Here is a 12,649-nt window from a genome sequence, read left to right as displayed (position 1 = left end):
AATTGAACTTTGAATGATTTTTAGAATAAATTGAACAATTTGTTTTAAAATAATCACTTGAATTATTTATAAAATAAAATAAACAATTCATTATAAATTAAACTATTGAATTATTTATATAATAAATTAAACAATTCATTTTAACATGATCACTTGAATTATTCATATAATAAATTAAACAATTCATTATAAATAAAACTATTGAATTATTTATATAATAAATTAAACAATTCATTAAAAAATAATCACTTGAATTATTTATATAACAAATTAAACTGTTGAATTATTTATATGATAAAAGAAAATTTGAATTATATTTATAATAAATTAAACAATTCATTTTAACATAATCACTTGAATTATTTATATATTAAATTAAACAATATATTATCAATTAAACTATTGAATTATTTATATAATAAATTAAACTATTGAATTATTTGTATAATAAATTAAACTTTGAATCATTTTTATAATAAATTAAACAATTCATTGCAAATTAAATTATTGAACTATTTAGATAATAAAATAAACTTTGAATTATTTTTATAACAAATTAAACAATTCATTTTAAAATACTCACTTGAATGATTTATCGAATAAATTAAACAATTCATTATAAATTAAACTATTGAATTATTTCTATAATAAATGAAACTATAGAATTGTTTACATAATAAAATAAACTTTGAATCATTTTTATAATAAATTAAACAATTCATTTTAAAATAATAACTTGAATTATTCATATAATAAAATAAACAATGCATTATAAATTAAACTATTGAATTATTTATATAATAAATTAAACAGTTCATTAAAAAATAATTACTTGAATTATTTATATAATAAATTAAACAATTCATCATAAATTAAACTATTGAATTATTTACATAATAAATTAAACCATGAATTATTTTGAGATAAATTAAACCATTCATTTAAAAAATAATGATTTGAATTATTTTCTTAATAAATTAAACAATTCATTATAAATTAAACTATTGAATTATTTATAAAATAAAATAAACTTTGAATTAATTTCATAATAAATTAAACACTTCATTTTAAAATAATCACTTGATTATTTATTTAATAAATTAAACAATTCATTATAAATTAAACTATTGAACTATTTATGTCATAAATTAAACCTTGAAATATTTTTATAATAAATTAAACAATTCATTTAAAAAATAATCACTTGAATTATTTATGTAATAAATTTAACAATTCAATATAAATTAAACTATTGAATTATTTATAGAATAATTAAAAATTTGAATTATTTTTATAATAAAATAAACTTTGAATTATAGTTATAATAAATTAAACAATTCATTTTAAAATACTCACTTGAATGATTTATCGAATAAATTAAACAATTCATTATAAATTAAACTATTGAATTATTTATATAATAAATTAAACTATAGAATTGTTCACAAAATAAAATAAACTTTGAATCATTTTTATATCAAATTAAACAATTCATTTTAAAATAATCACTTCAATAATTGAAATAATAAATTAAACACTTCATTATAAATTAAACTATTGAATATTTCTAAAATAAAATAAACTTTGAATTAATTTTATAATAAATTAAACACTTCATTTTAAAATAATCACTTGATTATTTATTTAATAAATTAAACAATTCATTATAAATTAAACTATTGAACTATTTATATCATAAATTAAACCTTGAAATATTTTTATAATAAATTAAACACTTCATTTTAAAATAATCACTTGAATTATTTATAGAATAAATTAATCTGTTGAATTATTTATATGATAAAATAAACTTTGAATTATATTTATAATAAATTAAACAATTCATTTTAACATAATCACTTGAATTATTTATATATTAAATTAAACAATATATCATAAATTAAACTATTGAATTATTTATATAATAAATTAAACTATAGAATTGTTTACATAATAAAATAAACTTTGAATCATTTTTATAATAAATTAAACAATTCATTTTAAAATAATCACATGAATTATTTATATAATAAATTAAACAATTCATTATAAATTCAACTATTGAATTATTTATGATAAATTAAACTATTCAATTATTTATATGCTAAATTAAACTTTGAATTAATGTTATATTAAATTGTATTATTTATATAATAATTTAAACAATTCATTATAAATTAAACTCTTGAATTATTATTCAATAAATTAAACTTTGAATTATTTATATAATAAATTAAACAATTTATTAGAATTTAAACTATTTAATTATTTATATTATCAATTAAACTTTCAATTATTTTTGTAATAAATTGAACAATTCATTTTAAAATAATCACTTGAATTATTTATATAATAAATTAGATAAATCATTATAAATTAAACTATTGAATTATTTATATGATAAATGAAACTGAATGATTTTTAAAATAAATTAAACAATCCATTTTGAAATAATCACATGAATGATTTAGAAAATAAATCAAACAATTCACTTTTAATTAAACCATTGAATTATTTATGTAATAAATTAAACAATTCATTAAAAATTAAACTATTGAATTATTTATATAATAAATTGAACAATTCATTATAAATTAAACTATTGAATTGTTTATCCCATAAATTAATCTTTGAATTATTTATATAATAAATTGAACAATTCATTATAAATTAAACTATTGCACCATTTATATAATAAATTAAACTTTGAATTATTAATATAATCAATTGAACAATTCATTATAAATTAAACTATTGCACCATTTATATAATAAATTAAACTTTGAATTATTTTTATAATAAATTAAACAATTAATTATCAATTAAAATATTGAATTATTTATAGAATAAATTCATCTTTGAATTCTTTTTATTATAAATTAAACAATTCATTATAAATTAAACTACTGAATTATTTATGTAATTTATTTTAAAATAATCACTTGAATTATTTATCAAATAACTTATACAAATCATTAAAAATTAAACTATTGAATTATATATATAATAAGTTAAACAATTCATTATAAAATAAATTATTGAATTATTTATATAATAAATTAAATTTTGAATTATTTATATTATAAATTAAACTTTGAATTATTTTTATAATAAATTAAACCATTCATTTTGAAATAATCACATGAATGATTTAGAAAATAAATCAAACAATTCACTTTTAATTAAACCATTGAATTATTTATATAATAAATTAAACAATTCATTACAAATTAAACTATTGAATTATTTGTATAATAAAATAAACTTTGAATTTTTTTATAATAAATTAAACAATTCATTTTAAAATAAACACTTGAATTATTTATAAAATAAATTAAACAATTCAATATAAATGAAACTGTTGAATTATTTATATAATAAATTAAACTTTGAATTATTTTTATAATAAATTAAACAATTCATTTTAAAATAATCACTTGAATTCATTATATAATACATTTAACAATTCATTATAAATTAAACTATTTAATTATTTATATAATAAATTAAACTGTGAATTATTTTTACAATAATTTAAACAATTCATTTTAAAATAATCACTTGAATTATTTATATAATATCTTAAACAATTCATTATAAATTAAACTCTTGAATTATTCATATAATAAATTAAACTTTGAATTAATTATACAATAAATTAAAAAAATTATTAAAATTTAAACTATTGAATTGTTTATATAATAAATGAAACCATTTCATTATTTATATAATAAATTAAGATTTGAATTGTTTTCATAATAAATTAAACCATTCATTTTAAAATAATCACTTGAATTATTTATAAAATAAATTAAACAATTCATTATAAATTAAACTATTGATTTATTTATATAATTAATTAATTTTGAATTATTTTACAATGAATTAAAGAATTCATTATAAATTAAACTAATATATTATTTATATGGTAAATTAAACAATTCATTATAAATTCAACTATTGAATTATTTATGATAAATTAAACTATTAAATTATTTATATGCTAAATTAAACTTTGAATTAATTTTATAATAAATTTAAAAATTCAGTTTAAAATAATCACTTGAATTATTTGTATAATAAATTAAACAATTGATTAGAAATTAAACTATTGTATTATTTATATAATAGATTGAACCATTGAATTATTTGTATAATAAATTAAACTTTGAATTATTTTTATAATAAATTAAACAATTCATTTTAAAATAATCACATGAATTATTTATATAATAAATTAAACAATTCATTATAAATTCAACTATTGAATTATTTATGATAAATTAAACTATTCAATTATTTATATGCTAAATTAAACTTTGAATTAATTTTATATTAAATTGTATTATTTATATAATAATTTAAACAATTCATTATAAATTAAACTATTGAATTATTATTCAATAAATTAAACTTTGAATTATTTATTTAATAAATTAAACAATTTATTAGAATTTAAACTATTTAATTATTTATATGATCAATTAAACTTTCAATTATTTTTGTAATAAATTGAACAATTCATTTTAAAATAATCACTTATATTATTTATACAATAAATTAAACATTTCATTATGAATTAAACTATTGCATTATTGAACCATAAATTAAACTGTGAATTAATTTTACAATAAATTAAACAATTCATTTTAAAATAATCACTTGAATTATTTATATAATAAATTAGACAAATCATTATAAATTAAACTATTGAATTATTTATATGATAAATGAAACTATGAATGATTTTTAAAATAAATTAAACAATTCATTTTGAAATAATCACATGAATGATTTCGAAAATAAATCAAACAAATCACTTTTAATTAAACCATTGAATTATTTATGTAATAAATTAAACAATTCATTAAAAATTAAACTATTGAATTATTTATATAATAAATTGAACAATTCATTATAAATTAAACTATTGAATTGTTTATCCCATAAATTAAACTTTGAATTATTTATATAATAAATTGAACAATTCATTATAAATTAAACTATTGCACCATTTATATAATAAATTAAACTTTCAATTATTTTTATAATAAATTAAACAATTCATTATCAATTAAAATATTGAATTATTTATATAATAAATTGAACAATTCATTATAAATTAAACTATTGAATTATTTATATAATAAATTAAACAATTGCATTATTTATATAATAAATTCATCTTTGAATTATTTTTATTATAAATTAAACAATTCATTTTAAAATAATGACTTGAATTATTGACATAATAAATTAAACAATTCATTATAAATTAAACTACTGAATTATTTATACAATAAATTAATCAATTCATTATTAATTAAACTGCTGAATTATTTATGTAATAAATTGAACTTTGAATTATTTTTAGAATAAATTAAATAATATATTTTAAAATAATCACTTGAATTATTTATCAAATAACTTATACAAATCATTAAAAATTAAACTATTGAATTATATATATAATAAGTTAAACAATTCATTATAAAATAAATTATTGAATTATTTATATAATAAATTAAATTTTGAATTATTTATATTATAAATTAAACTTTGAATTATTTTTATAATAAATTAAACCATTCATTTTGAAATAATCACATGAATGATTTAGAAAATAAATCAAACAATTCACTTTTAATTAAACCATTGAATTATTTATATAATAAATTAAACAATTCATTACAAATTAAACTATTGAATTATTTGTATAATAAAATAAACTTTGAATTTTTTTATAATAAATTAAACAATTCATTTTAAAATAAACACTTGAATTATTTATAAAATAAATTAAACAATTCAATATAAATGAAACTGTTGAATTATTTATATAATAAATTAAACTTTGAATTATTTTTATAATAAATTAAACAATTCATTTTAAAATAATCACTTGAATTATATGTAAAATAAATCAAACAATTCATTATTCATTAAACTATTGAATTATTTATATAATAAATTAAACAATTCATTATAAATTAAACTGTTGAATTATTTATATAATAAATTAAACTTTGAATTATTTTTATAATAAATTAAACAATCCATTTTAAAATAATATGAATGATTTAGAAATGAAATCAAACAATTCATTTTTAATTAAACTATTGAATTATTTATGTAATAAATTAAACAATTCATTAAAAATTAAACTATTGAATTATATATATAATAAATTAAACAATTCATTATAAAATAATTTATTGAATTATTTATATAATAAATTAAATTTTGAATTATTTATATTATAAATTAAACTTTGAATTATTTTTATAATAAATTAAACAATTCATTTTGAAATAATCACATGAATGATTTAGAAAATAAATCAAACAATTCACTTTTAATTAAACCATTGAATTTTTTAATAATAAATTAAACAATTCATTTTAAAATAAACACTTGAATTATTTATAAAATAAATTAAACAATTCAATATAAATGAAACTGTGGAATTATTTATATAATAAATTAAACTTTGAATCATTTTTATAATAAATTAAACAATTCATTTTAAAATAATCACATGAATGATTTAGAAAAGAAATCAAACAATTCATTTTTAATTAAACTATTGAATTATTTATGTAATAAATTAAACAATTCATTATAAATTAAACTGTTGAATTATTTATGTAATAAAATAAACTTTGAATTATTTTTATAATAAATTAAACAATTCATTTTAAAATAATCACTTGAATTATTTATAAAATAAATTAAACAATTCATTATTAATTAAACTATTAAATATTTATATAATAACTTAAACAATTCATTATAAATTAAACTATTGTATTATTTATATAATAAATTGAACTATTTAATTATTTATATAATGAATTGAACTTTGAATTATTTATATAATAAATTAAACAATTCTTTTTAAAATAATCACTTGAATTATTTATATAATAAATTAAACTTTGAATTATTTTTATAATAAATTATACTTTGAATGAATTTTATTAAAAATTACACAATTCATTTTAAAATAATCACTTGAATCATTTAGATAATAAATGAAACAATTGCATTATTTATATAATAAATTAAAGTTTGAATTATTTTTACAATAAATTTAACAATTCATTATGAATTAAATTATTGAATTATTTATATAATAAATTAAACTATTGAATTATTTATATCATAAATTAAAGTTTGAATTATTTTTACAATAAATTTAACAATTCATTATGAATTAAATTATTGAATTATTTATATAATAAATTAAATTATTGAAGTATTTATATAATAAATTGAACAATTCATTGCAAGTTAAATTATTGAACTATTTATATAATAAATTATACTTTTAATTATTTTTTATAATAAATTTAACAATTCATTTTGAAATCATCACATGAATTACTTATAAAATAAATTTAAAAATTCATTATAAATTAAAAAATTGAATTATTTATATCACAATTGATCTTTGAATTATTTTTAGAATAAATTAATCAATTCATTTTAAAATAATCACTTGAATTATTTATAAAATAAATTAAACAATTCATTATAAATTAATCTATTGAATTATTGAAATAATTAATTAATCTTTGAATTATTTTTATAATAAATTATACTTTGAATTATTTTTATTAAAAGTTACACAATTCATTTCAAAATAATAGCTTGAATCATTTAGATAATAAATGAAACAATTGCATTATTTATATAATAAATTAAACTTTGAATTATTTTTATAATCAATTGAACAATTTATTTCGAAATAATGACTTGAATTATTTATATAATAAATTGAACAATTCATTGCAAATTAAATTATTGAACTATTTATATAATAAATTAAAGTTTGAATTATTTTTTATAATAAATTAAACAATTCATTTTGAAATTATCACATGAATTATTTGTAAAATAAATTTTAAAAATCATTATAAATTAAAATATTGAATTATTCATATCATAAATTGATCTTTGAATTATTTATAAAATAAATTAAACAATTCATTATAAATTAAACTATTGAATTATTTGTATAATAAATTAAACTTTGAATCATTTTTATAATAAATTAAACAATTCATTGCAAATTGAATTATTGAACTATTTAGATAATAAAATAAACTTTGAATTATTTTTATAACAAATTAAACAATTCATTTTAAAATACTCACTTGAATGATTTATCGAATAAATTAAACAATTCATTATAAATTAAACTATTGAATTATTTATATAATAAATTAAACTATAGAATTATTTATACAATAAAATAAACTTTGAATTATATTCATAATAAATTAATCAATTCATTTTGAAATAATTACTTGAATTATTTATATAATAAATTAAACAATAAATTATAAATTAAACTATTGAATTATGTACATAATAAATTACACCATGAATTATTTTTAGAATAAATTAAACAATTCATTGCAAATTAAGTTATTGAACTATTTAGATAATAAAATAAACTTTGAATTATTTTTATAACAAATGAAACAATTCATTTTAAAACACTCACTTGAATGATTTATCGAATAAATTAAACAATTCATTATAAATTAAACTATTGAATTATTTATATAATAAATTAAACCTTGAAATATTTATATAACAAATTAAACAATTCATTATAAATTAAACTATTGAATTATTTATATAATAAATTAAACTATTGAATTGTTTATACAATAAAATAAACTTTGAATTATATTTATTATAAAATAAACAATTCATTTTAAAATAATCACTTGAATTATTTATAAAATAAACTAAACAATTCATTATAAATTAAACGATTGAATTATTTATATGATAAAATAAACTTTGAATTATATTTACAATAAATTAAACAATTCATTTTAATATAATCACTTGAATTATTTATATATTAAGTTTAGCAATATATTATAAATTAAACTATTGAATTATTTATATAATAAATTAAACGATTGAATTATTTGTATAATTAATTAAACTTTGAGTTGTTTTTATATAAAATTAAACAAATCATTTTAAAATAATCACTTGAATTATTTATATAATAAATTAAACTATAGTCTTATTTATATAATAAAATAAACTTTGAATTATTTTTTAGATAAAATTAAACAAATCATTTTAAAATAATCACCAGAATTATTTATATAATAAATTAAACAATTCATTATAAATTAAACTGTTGAATTATTTATATGACAAATTAAACTATTCAATCATTTATACAATAAAATAAACTTTGAATTATATTTATAATAAATTAAACAATTCATTTTAAAGTAATCACTTGAATTATTTTTATAATAAATTTAACAATTCAATATAAATTAAACTATTGAATTATTTGGAGAATAAATTAAACTATTGAATTATTTGTATAATTAATTAAACTATGAAATATTTATATAATAAATTAAACTATTGAATTATTTATATGATAAAATAAACTTTGAATTATTTTAATAATTAATTGAACAATTCATTTTAAAATAATCACTTGAATAATTTATATAATAAATTAAACAATTCATTATAAATTAAACTATTGAATTATTTATATGATAAAATAAACTTTGAATTATATTTATAATAAATTAAACAATTCATTTTAAAATAATCACTTGAATTATTTATACAATAAATTAAACAATTCATTATAAATTAAACTATTCAATTATTTATATAATGAATTAAACTATTGAATTATTTGTATAATAAATTAAACTTTGAATTGTTTTTATATAAAATTAAACAAATCATTTTAAAATAATCACTTGAATTATTTAATTAATAAATTAAACAATTCATTATAAATTAAACTGTTGAATTATTTATATAAGAAAATATACTTTGAATTATATTTATAATAAATTAAAGAATTCATTTTAAAATGATCACTTGAATTATTACATAATAAATGAAACAATTCATTATAAATTAAACTGTTGAATTATTTATATAATAAATTAAACTGTTGCATTGTTTATACAATAAATTAAACTTTGAATTATTTTTATAATTAATTGAACAATTCATTTTAAAAGAATCAATAGAATTATTTATTTCATAAATTAAACAATTCATTAGAAATTAAACTATTGAATTATTTATATAATAAATTAAACCTTGAAATATTTTTATAATAAATTAATCAATTTATTTTAAAATAATCACTTGAATTATTTTTATAATAAATTAAACAATTAATTATAAATTAAACTGTTGAATTATTTATATAATAAATTAAACCATGAATTATTTTTATAATAAAATAAACAAATCAATTAAAAAATAATTGCTTGAATTATTTTTTTAATAAATTATACAATTCATTATAAATTAAACTATTGAATGATTTATGTAATAAAATAATCTTTGAATTATTTCTATAATAAATTAAACAATTAATTTTAAAATTGTCACTTGAATTATTATATAATAAATTAAACAATTCATTATAAATTAAACTATTGAATTATTTATACAATAAATTAAACTATTGCATTGTTTATATAATAACTTTGAATTATTTTTAGAATAAATTAAACAATTCATTTTGAAATAATCACTTGAATAATTTATATAATAAATTAAACAATTCAACATAAATTAAACTGTTGAATTATTTATATAATAAATTCAACCTTGAAATATTTTTATAATAAATGAAACAGTTCATTGAAAAAATAATCACTTGAATTATTTATATAATAAATTAAACTATTGAATTATTTATATGATAAAATAAACTTTGAATTATAGCTATAATAAATTAAACAATTCATTTTAATATAATCACTTGAATTATTTACATATAAAGTTAAAAAATAAATTATAATTTAAAATATTGAATTATTTATATAATAAATTAAACTATTGAATTATTTATATAATAAATTAATCAATTTATTTTAAAATAATCACTTGAATTATTTTTATAATAAATTAAACAATTAATTATAAATTAAACAATTGAATTATTTATATAATAAATTAAACCATGAATTATTTTTATAATAAAAGAAACAAATCTTTTAAAAAATAATTACTTGATTTATTTTTTTAATAAGTTAAACAATTCATTACAAATTAAACTATTGAATTATTTATGTAATAAAATAATCTTTGAATTATTTTTATAATAAATTAAACAATTCATTTTAAAATAATCACCAGAAATATTTTTATAATAAATTAAGCAATTCATTTTAAAATAATCACCAGAAATATTTTTATAATAAATTAAACAATTCATTAAAAAAAATTCACTTGAATTATTTATAAAATCAATTAAACAATTAATTATAAATTAAACTATTGATTTATTGAAATGATGAAATAAACTTTGAATTATATTTATAATAAATTAAACAATTCATTTTAATATAATCACTTGAATTATTTATATAATAAATTAAACAATTCGTTATAAATTAAACTGTTGAATTATTTATATCATAAATTAAACTATTGCGTTGTTTCTATAATAAATTAAACTTTGAATTATGTTTATAATAAATTAAACAATTCATTTTAAAATAATCACTTGAATTATTTATTTAATAAATTAAACAATTGATTATAAATTAAACTATTGAATTATTTATATAATAAATTAAACCTTGAAATATTTTTATAATAAATTAAACAATTAATTTAAAAAATAATCACTTGATTTATTTAATTAATACATTAAACAATTCATTATAAATTAAACTGTTGAATTATTTATATAAGAAAATAAACTTTGAATTATATTTATAATAAATTAAAGAATTCATTTTAAAATGATCACTTGAATTATTTATTTAATAAATTAAACAATTGATTATAAATTAAACTATTGAATTATTTATATAATAAATTAAACCTTGAAATATTTTTATAATAAATTAAACAATTCATTTAAAAAATAATCACTTGATTTATTTAATTAATACATTAAACAATTCATTATAAATTAAACTGTTGAATTATTTATATAAGAAAATAAACTTTGAATTATATTTATAATAAATTAAAGAATTCATTTTAAAATGATCACTTGAATTATTTATATAATAAATTAAACAATTCATTTTAATATAATCACTTGTATTATTTATGTAATAAATTAAACAATTCATTATAAATTAAACTATTGAATTATTTATATAATAAATTAAACTATAGAATTATTTACATAATAAAATAAACTTTGAATTATTTTTATAATAAATTAAACAATTCATTTAAAAAATAATCACTTGAATTATTTATGTAATAAATTAAACAATTCATTATAAATTAAACTGTTGAATTATTTATGTAATAAATTAAACTATAGAATTATTTATGTAACAAATTAAACTATTGAATGATTTATATAATAAATTAAACTTTGAATTATATTGATAATAAATTAACAATTCATTTTAAAGTAATTACTTGAATTATTTACATAATAAATTAAACTATAGAATTATTTATATAATAAAATAAACTTTGAATTATTTTTTCTATAAAATTAAACAAATCTTTTTTAAATAATCACCAGAATGATTTATATAATAAATTAAACAATTCATTATAAATTAAACTATTGAATTATTTGTACAATAAATTAAACTTTGAATTATTTTTATAATAAATTAAACAATTCATTTTAAAATAGTCACTT

This window comes from Heptranchias perlo, unplaced genomic scaffold (assembly GCF_035084215.1).
Source record: "Heptranchias perlo isolate sHepPer1 unplaced genomic scaffold, sHepPer1.hap1 HAP1_SCAFFOLD_137, whole genome shotgun sequence".
Taxonomy (NCBI): Eukaryota; Metazoa; Chordata; class Chondrichthyes; order Hexanchiformes; family Hexanchidae; genus Heptranchias; species Heptranchias perlo.
Note: the sequence above shows the minus strand (reverse complement) of the source record.